Source organism: Ahaetulla prasina, chromosome 2 (assembly GCF_028640845.1).
Source record: "Ahaetulla prasina isolate Xishuangbanna chromosome 2, ASM2864084v1, whole genome shotgun sequence".
In the NCBI taxonomy this organism is placed as follows: domain Eukaryota; kingdom Metazoa; phylum Chordata; class Lepidosauria; order Squamata; family Colubridae; genus Ahaetulla; species Ahaetulla prasina.
The window spans coordinates 128767487-128781191 of record NC_080540.1 but is presented as its reverse complement, the minus strand read 5'-3'; positions in this window follow the sequence as shown (position 1 = coordinate 128781191).

Here is a 13705-nt window from a genome sequence, read left to right as displayed (position 1 = left end):
AATACTGTGTGCACAAAACAGCTGAACGTATGGTCATTCTTTGAATGTGTATTCCAATCCTTTCCTTGGGACAACCTTAGTTTGCATGGATATGGATGCTTCAGAGACACAGATCCAATCAGGGTTGTGTCCTCCTCCCCTGCATATTACATTGACTTTCTTCAGATTTAGTTCACACATGCAGATTTATCCTGGGCAACTTTGCATGTGATGTATGAGTCATTGGAGATCAAACACCGTGGGTATCATCACTGTCTCCTCAAACACTATCTTGCACACACATTAAGCTGTGAGTCACAGACAAATCAAGTTGTCTGCCGAATATGCATGCAACCATCCCTTTGATTAATTCAACCTAAAGAGCTGGGTTTTTTTGAAGATATATTTTGATTGTTCAGAGTTATCAGGCAACTGTCTCTACACAGTCACAACTGACACAACTTGACAGATGACGCTCTGTGTAGGCTTTCCTTTGTACAATGCCTACTCTTTTTTTTTTTTGGCTCCTTTTATGTCTAGTATTATGGTAACTAGCAGATTCTTGATTGAGTTAACCACTGGCCAAGTCCCCTGTTCCACATTCTTCCTTTTATATTCCAAGGACTTTAACCCTTCTGGCTTTTGCAAGGCAAAGGGCTCTGAGTGGCTATGTTTTGCTCCCAGTTTCAGGGCTACCGTAATTGCTACAGAGTGCAATATAAAATGTAGAGGAAACCCAAAGCTGGATCCAAATACATATTTTATATGCCATGTTCTGCTTTTTTCTTTCTTTCTATAATTGGATTTTTTTTTCTTATATAACTTACCTCTGTACCTGTTAAAAAGCGCAAGCCCACTCATTTGCAAATATTTTTACTTTTCAGCATTATGTGTTAGGCTTTAGGAAAGCTCAATAGATTTATCCCTTTTCTAACACACATTCAGGATACAGAAAATTGGCCTGAAAATAGTGTAAATCCTTCCATTTATCCTAAATGCCACCCATTTGTCTTCAAACAATGACCTGAAGGACTACCAGGAATACTGAAATTAGTTCAGGGGCAAGCAAACATTCCCCTGGTTGCCTGAATGTTCCTGCTAGCTAGAGTATAGTAGTCTAAGATCTGTGGAAATGCAAACACAGAGTTGATTAAATTCAGTCCTAGTATGCTTTACACACACACTCCCCACCAGTGGTGGGTTTCAATTTTTTTTACTACGGGTTCTGTGGATGTGGCTTGGTGGGCATGGCATGGCTAGATGGGTGTGGCTTGGTGGGCGTGGCAGGGAAAAGATACTGTACAATCTCCATTCCCTCCCCACTCCAGGGGGAGGTTACTGCAAAATCCCCATTTCCTCCCGATCAGCTGGGACCTGGGAGGCAGCGAATAGAAGGGGGCGGGGCCAGTCAGAACGTTTACTACCGGTTCTCCGAACTACTCAAAATTTCCACTACTGGTTCTCCAGAACTGGTCAGAACCTGCTGAAACCCACCTCTGCTCCCCACACACAAATGCATAAGGTAAGCATTTGCTGCCTAAGAGGGAGGCCTAACGGCTATATTCTTACTGATCTCTTTTGGTTAATTCATTTTTTATATATTATATATTATATTATATTTTATTATATATTATATATTATATTTTTACAAAAAAAATATACTTATTTCTTCTCTCTTTGAGGTTGGATCTGCCCAGGTGTTTAAATGAACCAGCATGGAGAGGAAGCTACTTTCCTCAGAGAGGCAATAGAAGCTGGCAGGCTCATTCACACAGAGTACCTTGTACAATGGTTTTAAGCCTTATTCTTTCCTTAGCCCTGCCTATTTAACACAGAAGAACAGGAATACAGTCTATTCTCAACCTGGCTGCCTGCTGAGCGGCAACTTTAGCTAGCAAAGCAAAGGCCGCGGGTGGGTACCCTGAGCATTCAGTTAGGATTAATGCGTACACCGCTTGTTCCGGCAATAACAGGCAGGTTTTCTTTAGGGATTGGGCCAACTTCAAGCTGTGCTTCCCATAGGCTGTGGCTTTTCATGTGACTGCGACCAGGCAAAAGTGCAGTGATCAGTTAGTGTTTAAAGGCTGCAACAGCAGCGCTATCTGCATAAAACATTAGCTTTCCCCAGCCGGATGCCCTTTAGATGTGTCGAGGCTGCTTCTCCCAGAATTCCCTGCTTCCCTATTCAAAAGCTTCAAATCTGTGGTGCATTACAACTGGCCGTGGAAGGGGGGGGGTGGAATTTCATTGCTGTGCCATACATCTAGATCAGGTTTCAGCCTTCTGTGAGCTGGGTGGAAAAAGTTACTCATTACAGCTCGGAATTGCTGTAGTCATGCACTCTGTGGCCCTCTGAACTTGCCAATCAAGTCCTATCCAATGCTCTGTTTTGCCAACAAGATCAGGAAAAACAATCAGCGCTGCACGCTGATATTATTTTAGGAATCCCAAGTCAAGTATAGTTGACAGCTACGCTGTGTCCTTCATCCTTATCCCATTACGCATCTCACAAATGCTTGAACGCTGCTCATTAATGTTGATCGTGGGTAAACATTGCCCGCTCGTTTAAAGTATAACATGCAACGTCTTGCTTCTCTATTTTGTTTATCAGGATGAAAAAAACAAAAACAAAAACACAGATGGATTTCTCAGATAGGTTCAGGGGAAAGGCTGCAAAACAAAGTCTGCAATTGTTACCATAAACTAGAGTACAGTTAGACCAGGGGTCTCCAACCTTGGCTACTTTAAGCCTGGAGGACTTCAACTCCCAGAATTCCCTGGGAGCTTTGCTGGCTGGGGAATTCTGGGAGTTGAAGTCCTCCAGGCTTAAAGTAGCCAAGGTTGGAGACCTCTGAGCTAGACAATACCTCGCTTGCTGGGACAGTGCAAATAAATCGGAGCTTCAACTAAGGCCGAAATTCTTCTAGCTATCCTCAACTTTGCACCTCAAAGGTTCCCTCCCTTCCCTGCAGTGGGTTATTTTAAGGCACTAAACAATGCTGTTGGACAGAGGCCAATTAAGGCCAGGGAAAGTTGAAGGGAGAACTAGTCTAATGTATTAGACAGTGAATGGCATCAAAGAAAGCTGCTTATTTTCTAGCCACAAGACAAGCTAGTGCTTCGGCTCTGGCAGGAATATCTGTCTCTTTGATTGTATTGGCCTTGTAAGAATAGTGGCTTTTGTCTTATAATGTGTCCTGTCAGATGTTTGTGCCTGAACTTCTAATGATTTCTGCATTGTCTAGGACTGCAAAATCAGGAGACAGAACATGCAAGATGAGTATTTTTTATCATTAAAAATTATTGTTACTTATTGATTTAAAAAAATATGGCTGCCCAACTCTCTCATGGTAACTTTTGGGTTGCTTAGAAAAGTAAAAAACCCTAAATACAACACTCCAAATACACAGGCTCAGAAATACTTTTTAAAAAGAAGACTGGCTTTCTTTTGCAGCCAATTGTACACTAAATCTAGTGGTCAGGGACTTCCAGCTAACCACTTTAGTTCACGTTACTTTTAATAAATAGGAATGACTGTGAAACAGGATAAGAGAATTTGAACTCAGAGGCTTCCCAGCTCTATAGTTTGGGAAAGTGAAGGACTGGGGCTGAAATTAATACCAAATGGTATTAGGTTTTGTTTACACCAGCACAGCAGGGCTTACAGCACAGGTGTGCATGGACGCACATTCTCTAAATCTGGTTTGACATCTCTTGTGATCTGAAATGATCTGATTGAACTGTTGAAGGCCAAAGTCTCATTTCAAGTGATCTATTCCCATTGTCACAGTAATTCCTTTAACACACAGTCTTACCTTGCAAGACTTAAAGAAGTACCCCTATTTGATCAAATCAATGGTCTTTTTTTAGGAATGATGGTTTTTTCCCCCTACTTAAGGTGACATTCCTTTCTCCTTACAGGGGATGGAGCTGCTTATCTCTCATTACTTTGCCTGAAGGGGGTGAAGCACATTGTTTGGGCAATATTTCAAAATATTTGTTTTTATTTTTGAAATTAGACTGTAGGTTTTACGATACTTTGAGTGAATGCTGTTATTTAAAATCTTGCTTTTGTTATTTATGTTAGTTCTGAGTGCTTTTTGTTTAAGTAAGAAAGGGAACTAAAGTATTTTAAGTATATTGCGTTTTAAATATGTTTCAAATTTCTCACTTTGCTACCCCATTCCTCCTTGGCTTTTCAATGTAATTTTGTAGCAATTGGTTTTGTTTTTTTCCCCATGGTCATCACTTGGGCAAGATTGCCATGTTTAAAAGGAAGTATTTTGCATTTTATAGTTTCCTCAACTCTGCTCATCAATACACTGGTATCTTTGTTTGCTTTGGTTTGGTTTTTTTCCTCAAACTGAGTTGCATATTTCAAAAGGAAATGTAAACAGAAAAAAATACAAACACACAAATGATCTTACACAACACCAATTTCTTCTCCATACCAGGTTGGCACAATAATTTGTGTGGGTTGCATACTTTGATAAAAGTATGCATGTGTGCAAGTGTGTGTTCCTCCTAAAAGCTACACTGCCCCAAAGGTAAATTCCCATAAATGGGACAATCCCCATAAATTTACTTGTAAATAAGGGAACTCATGTACAAAAATCAGTTGATACCGTCTGAATACAGATAGCCCTTGACTTACAACAGTTCATTAAGTGACCGTTCAAAGTTATAATGGCACTGAAAAAATGATTTGTGAACGTTTTTTACCCTTACAAGTGTTTCATCATCCCCATGGTCACATGATCAAAATTCAGATGCTTGTCAATCCATATTTATGGTGGTTGCAGTGTCCTGGGATCATGTGATCAGCTTTTGCGATCTGACAAGCAAATTCAAGAGGGGAAGCCAGAGTCGCTCGACAACTGTGCTACTAACTTAACAGCTATAATGATTCCACTTAACAACTGTAGCAAGGAAGGTCCTAAAATGGGGGGAAATTCCCCATTAACAAATTTCTCTTTTAGCAAATTGCATTTTGGGCTCAATTGTTGTCGTAAGTTGAAGACTACCTGCATACTAACCATTGTTGTCTATACTCCACTAACACATGAAACAGAAGCAGACATATACCATATACTCCTCATACAAAGCAGAAGTAGCAAACAACCCAACCCTCAGGATCAAATGAATGAAATCTGATGTTAGCTGTTTGGAGAAAGAGCAGAGGAATGTGTATGTGTGTGAGAGAGAGAGAGAGAGAGACATACACAAATACACACATAGACACACACACGAACACACAGACAGAGAAACTACTTGAGGCATGGGGAAGAGATAACTGAAGTGTGGAAAAAAGAGACACAAGCCCTCTTTTCCAGATTATCAAAAAGGTTAAATCTACTCTTAACAGCCACTCTCAAGCAAGTAATCTTCAATTAATCTTCAAAGGCATCCCTGTTTGACAGCAATAATATTTGCACCCATCTGTTTCTCCTGTGCATTCTTTTGTTTTCCACAGCTTCAGGGAAGACAGATCCTTCAGCTCATGGTAACTATGCTGGATTGGGGGGGCGGTGGGGGGGGAGGCATTGCCTTCTGTCTTGTAAATATCCAGAATTTTACCTGAGCTTCCACTGTGTGTGTGAATGCCTTTGAGACAGGGTTGATTCCTGGCAAGTGCCTGGATAAATCCCTGCAGTTTTCTTGGCAAGGATTTACAGAAGTGATTTGCCATTGCCCTCTTCTTAGGGCTGAGAAACAGTGACTGGCCTCAAATCATCCAGCTGGCTTTTTCCCAAAACAGGATTGGAACCCATTCTCTTCCAGTTCCTAGTGTGATGCCTTAGCCATTGTATCAAAGTGACTCTCTTAAAAAAGCCTTAAACAGAACTAACCCCTTTCCTTCCTGTTTTCCTTTCTCGGACTGCTTATCATTCATAAATGTGGCATCCAACCACATTACTGTTTCAAAGCTGTGACACTCAACAAGCAAGTCCTTTTACCGCAGCAACAAGGATGGGCCCCAGGGTGCGAAGAGTGGGCCACTGTTCCTCACGGTCATATGATTTTCCATGCTTCAGAGCTTTGCCTCTCACATGACTTCTTATTAGGGTATAGTGACACATTTTGGGTTTCTGTTTGCGAGTTCTCTTTCAGTTCTCAGTCTTCAGATTTGAGGGAAGGGGTTTGCTTTCCAACTCCCTTTCAAAAAAGAATTTGTCCTTGGTTAAGACTTATGTGTAAAAGGTTTGTCTTTACTGTACTGTCATCTCTCCCAATTAAAACCCAAAGGAATTCCCTTCTAATGAGTTTTTTTTCAGACTAGAAAATATAGCTAGTCAGGGAGAAGGGAGAATTATGGAAAGAAACCTAGCAGGAAGCAAAAACCCCAGCAGGAGTAACCTGTACTACCTCTAGCAATAAAATAAGCAAAAATCACCACCAAGAGAAATGTGAAAGTTATTCTCAAGCCCTTGGAGAAAAAAGTAGAAAAACAGATGCCTCTTATCTTGGAGAAAAATGTCTGAGAAATGGCAAAGGGTGGCTATTAGATGCCACCCAATGCCTTCATCCAGAGACTCTGTTGCTACTTCTAACAGCTGCTTCTATACATTTATGTACCACATGGGAAAAGAATAGTATCTCACAGATCAGAAGTGCCTTAAATAACTATGCTAAGACTTCTCTTCCACTCTGGTTGGATATAACACCCACAAACTAACAGTATATTTTTTCATATTTTCTTTTCCTAAGAGCTATCCTTGCAATGTAAAATTTAGGGAGATTGTTGGATGGCAGCAGAGTGATAGAAACACCCCCCTCCTAACAATTTGCTGCCATCTAGTGGTAGGTCAACTCTTATTCATCCCAGTCTGATAATCTTGTTTAACATAAATTTTCCTTCTCAATTTTTTTTCCTCTGCTTTCAGAATGCTAAGATATTAGGTATGTTTCCGATATTACTTTGCTTCTTGGATCTTAGTATATTCGGCAATAGTGGTTATGGGAAGATATGGGGGAGTTGTGGTAGCAGAGTGGTTAGAATGCACTATTACAGACTAACTCTGCCCACAGCCAGGAGTTCGATCCTGACCGGCTCAAGGTTGACTCAGCCTTCCATCATTCTGAGGTCGGTAAAATGAGGATCTAGATTGTTGGGGGCAATATGCTGACATTGTAAACAGCTCAGAGAGTGCTGTAAAGCATTATTGGGTGGTATATAAATTTAACGGCTATAACTATATTTTTTTCCTAAGATTTCCAGGTTATTAAACTTGCCTTCTCTAACCTAATACTACAGATGTAGTAGACTTTGCCATTGTTCCTAGTCAGTGCATCCTTCCTAATCTGTCTTGTTTCCTTTTTATCAACTCCTTTATTCACACAGGATAATGTCTCACTGGATACACTTCCACTATAATTTAGATGCGCATCAGTGCTTTAAGTTGTCCTTCTATTAATATTTTATCTTCCTGGATACTGTGTTCAGAAATTCTCAGAATGAAAAATATGTGAATTCCTGACATTCAAAGTTCCTTTCTTTGAAGTAGAGGTCTATATGAGACAGCAAAGTAAATGACATGTTCAAAACATATTCATGGCATGCTTACCCAATTCACCAATAAAGACCCACTGTAGACGTACTGCAATAATTATTTCTCTAACATCTGCTGTATTGGGAAACAAGATATTAAGAGAAAGAGATTTCCTAAATCCCTTTCAATCTGGTCTTTGTTTTTAAGTCCTTTGTGACAAAGCATACCTCATCATACAGGTAACCCTCCATTTACAACCCCAACTGGGACCAGAATTTCCATTGCTAAGCAAAGTGGTTGTTAAGTGAATCATGCCTGGTTTTTACAACCTTTTTTTGCCACAGTTGTTAAGCAGATCACAGCAGCTGCTAATCAAATAATGTCATTCAGAGAATTCATCCTCCCTCAGTGGTCAGAAACTGGCTGGGAAGGTTCCAAATGGCAATCATATGACCCCAGGACACGGCAAACATTGTAAAAATATGCCGGTTTCCAAGCACCTGAATTTTGATCACATGACTCTGGGAATGTATGACAGTTGTAAGCGCGAGGATTGGTCATAAGTCACTCTGTGCCATTCTAACTTTGAACGGTTGCTAATGAATGGTTGTAAATCAAAGAGCACCTGTACAAGGAGCATGCTAGTAGACTTTATTCACTATGTAAAGTGGACACTTCTGGAGACTGGAAATACTGTGATTGAATATGATTTTATGTCAGTCGACTAATGTAAGCTGCAGATGAAGCATTTCCACCCGGTCTGCAGGTTTGCTGGCTCTTTCCAGTAAGAGGTTGGGCAACCAGCCAAACAAGTTGGATTTCTTCTCCACTTTTACATTATTCCAGAGCTCTATGATGTACTACAGGATAAGATGAAGGAAGGACGGGACATGCCTTGTGCTTAGTTTGGACAGGTAGTGCAGTTGATGGCATTCTGAATGTTTCTCAGGAGTATCTAAGTTGAAATCTGCTCAGGGTAGATAGTCTCTAACTCACAAGGTCATTTGCCTCTGTGTTGCAAGAAGATGGTAGTGAGGAATGGGGAGAGCTGGACAAGCAAGTAACTTTAAGCCTTTCTTTTATTATACTAGTCCGTTCCTTCCGTTCTCAGGACCTTAGAATTTCTGCTGCTAGCGTTTTCTCCTGTAGTTTCACGAATGTGTTACTTGTAGACTATTCAGAAAGTTTTATTTGACAAATATATTAATCTTTCCCCCACTTTAAAAGGCATTTATAGGCCCCATTTTAACTGACAATTTCAATAACTGTCAGAAAGATCAAAGTTGGGTGGGGGGGGGGAGAACTGTAATGCCATCTTACATTCCTTTCATTGGAAATATATGCACATTATTCTGAAATCTTTGGCAGGGGGTATATAATACCGAGCAATATGCAAAAGGGACTTTTCTGTCTCCTTCACAGTCCAGATGGAAAACGAAGTTATGTGTCTTTATTCACCAGGTGCAGAGAATGAAATGTTTCCTCTCTTCTCACAGGCTGTATTGAAAATATTTTTTTTACCCTTTCCTGTATATATGGAAGAGCTCTGACAGATTTATAATTCCCATCAGAACCATAATGTTATCAGCTGAGTGTTTCAACAGCCAGAGCTGCTCAAGGGCTATTTTGAAAGGAATGACTGAAATAGTAATCCATTGTCATTTTTTAAAAAAATATACGTTATTAGTTGGAAGGTGAGGATGTGTGCGTAAGGAGAAAGATAATAAAGTGATGGTGAGAACTTTCTATAGACACCCAAGAACAGACCTAAGAACTGGTCCAGAGACAAACTCACCAGGACTGATCGGGTGATATGGGTCAGTCCTGGAAAGCAGGTACCTATCCCAATATATGTTGGGAGAGGCATCTGCTTTCAGAGGCCACCCATATCACCTGGTCAATAGGAAAAGGTAGATAACAGCTCTTCCATAACCAAAGACTACAACAGATATGGATGGGAGCAGATACATGCAGGCAGGGCCCAACTTATGTTTCTGATCTTAATGTAGTCAGACAGAGTGGAGGGAGTGAAAGCTGCAACTGAAAATTATGTGTCATTCAGAGGTGAGAGAGCTCCAGGCTCCCAGATGCTGCCTGGCTAAAGATCCAACTATCTTTAAACATTGCCCATGCTGGGTGGGGCTGCTACAAGTTGGATTTCAATAGCATATTCTGCAAGGTACAAACTGACACATCTGTCTCTTATTTTAGATGCTCAATATCAACATCTTGGATAAAGAAATTTGGTCGTCTCGGTTTTTTTCCTGCTAACCTTCAGTTTGTTCTTTTTTTCATTTTGGCATCATGATATGTTTTTGTAGCTTTTCCCAAATAGGCTTTTTTTTTTCCTGGTACAAATACTTTTGCAAGTAAGTTTTCTTTCTGCATTGTGTTCTAAACATTTGACTGCCAGTATACTTTTCTTTTAAAGTATATGTGTAGTTTTGTATCCATCTTTGGTTCAGCAAGCTGTACCCCATTTTTGCCTTTTTTTTTAAAGTGGGTTTCCAACTCCTTTCAAATCCAAGTCTATGATTCAATAGTAGCAGTACCATTGGAACTTTAACCATGGGTTTTATCCAGAGGTGGGTTTCAGCAGGTTCTGACCAGTTCTGGAGAACCGGTAGAAGAAATTTTGAGTCGTTTGGAGAACCGGTAGTAAAAATTCTGACTGGCTCCGCCCCCGCCCCCATCTATTCTCTGCCTCACAAGTCCCAGCTGATCAGGAGGAAATGGGGATTTTTGCAGGATCCTTCCCCTTGATTGGGGAGGGAATGAAGATTTTACAGTATCCTTTCCCTGCCATGCCCACCAAGCCATGCCACACCCACCAAGCCAAACCAAGCCACACCCACCAAGCCATGCCACGCCCACCCACAGAACAGGTAGTAAAAAAATTTGAAACCCACCACTGGTTTTATCAACCACATTTCCAGGCTGGCTGGGATTTTGAAACAAGGACTATAACCCATCCTGAGTAGCAGACAGAAGGTTGGGGAAGGATGGAAGGATGCATAATTTATTAGAAGATCTGTGATTAAGACTGGCCCTTCCACCTCTTCTCAGGATTATGCACTGATGCTCTTAAAGCTGAAACAAGCCTTTGAGAAGTCTTGGCCTTGAGACTTGTCAGAACTTAGAAGCCAGGATGGGGCTAAACTGATTTTTGGGGAGACTTTCAGGAAGCAAATGCAGTCTGTTAGGGCCCATAGATGAGTAGCTTTCTTCTATCAAAGCAGAGAATGGAAGAAAATTGCCCTTCCAGTTTACCCTTTGAGCATATTCTTCATCTACTTTTGACTTGTATTGGTGACTATTAAACTAAAGCTCTACATAGAAGGCTTACAAATAACACAGTGTAAGTGAGATGGCTAATTGAGCACTGGAGATATTTGGGACTAAATCTCCCAGAAACCGTTGCCAATGACCCTGCAGGCTGCTTTGATAGATGGAAATCCAAAACATCAGGAGGGCATTAGGGGACTTGCCCTGGTGTTTGATTATAAGACAATTGACAATAAACATTGGTAAAACTGGGTTCTTGAATAAATAGTATTGTTGGAAGATAGCGTATGTAAGCCAAGATAAATTATTCCATAATAGGCAAGAAAATATACTGTACGAGGAAAACACTAAGACTTAAAAGTGCCAAAATGCCAATTTAGTCTAGTGGTTAAGGCACCAGGCTAGAAACCAGGAGACCGCACGTTCTTAGTCCTGCCTTAAACACGAAAACCAACTGGGTGATTTGGGGGCAGTCATTCTTTCTCAGCCCAACTCACCTCACAGAGTTGTTGTTATTCGGAAAATAGCAGGAGAAAGGATATAAGATTTGTCGGCCATCTTGAATTGTTTCTAAAAATTGTAATGTTACTTAATGAAAACAAAGTCTGAAACATTTCAGTGTATGGCAAACTGGCTGAAATTTGTCGAGAGGAAACAGAAACATAAGGTAGTTTGCTTAGTAACAGACAATGGTACTGAGTTTACTAATCTTAGATTAGAGAACATGTTGCAGGAGGCAGGTATTAAAAATGTTCTGCCCCTTATAGACCACAACATAACTCTTATGTAGAGCGCAGAGGTCAAGCACTGCAAGCCATGGCTAGATCTATGTTAGCAGATTCTAGTCTACTAGAATCACTTTGGGGTGAAGCCATAATGTGTGCTAACCATGTGTTAAACAATGTAGTGAATTCATCTACTGGTGAATTACCGTTTACACTTTGGCATGGTAGAAAACCAAATCTAAGCTACCTACATACATTTGGTGCTCCTGCTTGGATTCATATACCATCGCAATTAAGGCGAAAGGGACAACCAAGAGCTAGGAAAATGTTTTTTGTTGGATATGAATCTAATCACAGATCATTTAGATTTTGGGCACCAGGTACCACTAGTATTTATCGTAGTGCTAGTGCAATATTGCTGGAGCATGAAGGTTGGGATAAGCTTGAGCAAGCTAATTACGGAAAGGAGGATAATGTTATTATTAATAACCAAATATTCAATAACACCCCTGAAAATGAAATAGATGAAGTAGAATCTATTATAAAAGAAGAAGAAAGTTTAGGGGAGGAATTAGATGAAAGACCAGTTATGAGTCCTGTATTACCTAGAAGATCTACAAGGGTAAGGCGTCCACCTGATAGGTATCAAGCGAATGTTGTTTGTCAAATAAACATAGAACCTTCTAGCTATGAAGATGTTAGGATGTATCCTGAAAAGGACCAGTTAGCTTGGAAGGAAGCTATGGATAAAGAACTGAATTCATTAACCGAGTTAGGTGTGTATGAAAATGTTAAGTTACCACCAGGGGAACAGTTAATTGGTTGTAGATGGATTTATAAATTAAAGACCAGTGCTGATGGAACTGTAATCCATAAAGCACAATTAGTTGCTCAGGGCTTTGCTCAATCTGATAAAGATTATGATGAAGTTTTTGCTCCCAGTTTGAGAGCAACCACATTGAGAGCAATGTTGGTGTGGGCAGCGAAAAATGAATATCAGATTACTCATTTATTTATTTTATTTATTTATTTATTTGATTTCTATACCGCCCTTCTCCCGAAGGACTCAGGGCGGTGTACAGGCAATATAGATGTTCTCATATAGATGTTGAAACAGCATATTTACATGCACCTTTGCATTATGATATCTATATGAAAAACCATTAGGAATTAGAACGGATGGAAGAACTGATTGCTGGAAATTAAAAAAGAGTCTTTATGGTCTGAAGCAACCAGGATTTGAATGGAATAAATGTATTGTGAAAGAATTAAATGCCATAGGTTTTAAAGCAAGTATAGCCGACAAATGTCTCTTTAAACAAGAGAAAGATGGTTTGGTTTCATTTTTACTCTTGTTTACAGACGATATTGCCCTTATAACTAAAACTGAAAAAGAAGCAAGAGAACTTGTTGTTTTGTTGCAGAAGAAATTCAAAATACGAAATCTTGGCAATATTAAACACTATTTGGGTCCCGATATTGAGAAAACAACTATACAAACTTTCCCAAGCTAGTAAAATTAGCCTATTACTGAAACGTTACAATATGGAACAGTGTAAACCAGCAAAAACACCTATGGGTCAGGATTTTAAACACGGTGATATACAAAGTCCTGTATTCAGCAGGGAGATTTATCAATCTTTGATAGGTAGTTTATCTTACATTAGTAATTGGTCTAGACCTGATATTTCCTATTGTGTTAACCAATTAGCTAGATATAATGCAGAACCAACTGAAAGGCATTGGCAAGCGGCAAAACGGATACTGAGATATCTGAAGCTAACAATGCATTACACCTTATATCAGTGGTGGGATTCAATTAATTTAACAACCGGTTCTCTGCCCTAATGATTTCTTCCAACAACCAGTTTGCCAAACTGCTCAGAAAATTAACAACCGGTTCTCCCGAAGTGGTGCGAACTGGCTGAATCCCACCACTGCCTTATATCTAGAACCTAACTGTGATCTTGTACTGACTGCATATGCTGATGCTAGTTTTGCTACTGATTTAGCTACGAGAAAATCTACATCAGGTATCGCAATAATGTTAGGAAATACATTAATTGGGTGGAAATCTATCAGGCAAAAGCACATAAGTTTGTCAACAATGGAAGCTGAATTTTCCTGTTTGTCTTTATTGTGCACAGAATTAATCTACTATAGACAATTGATGTTAGATATAGGTTTAAGTGTACATAATCCAATTGTTGTTTTTGAAGATAATCA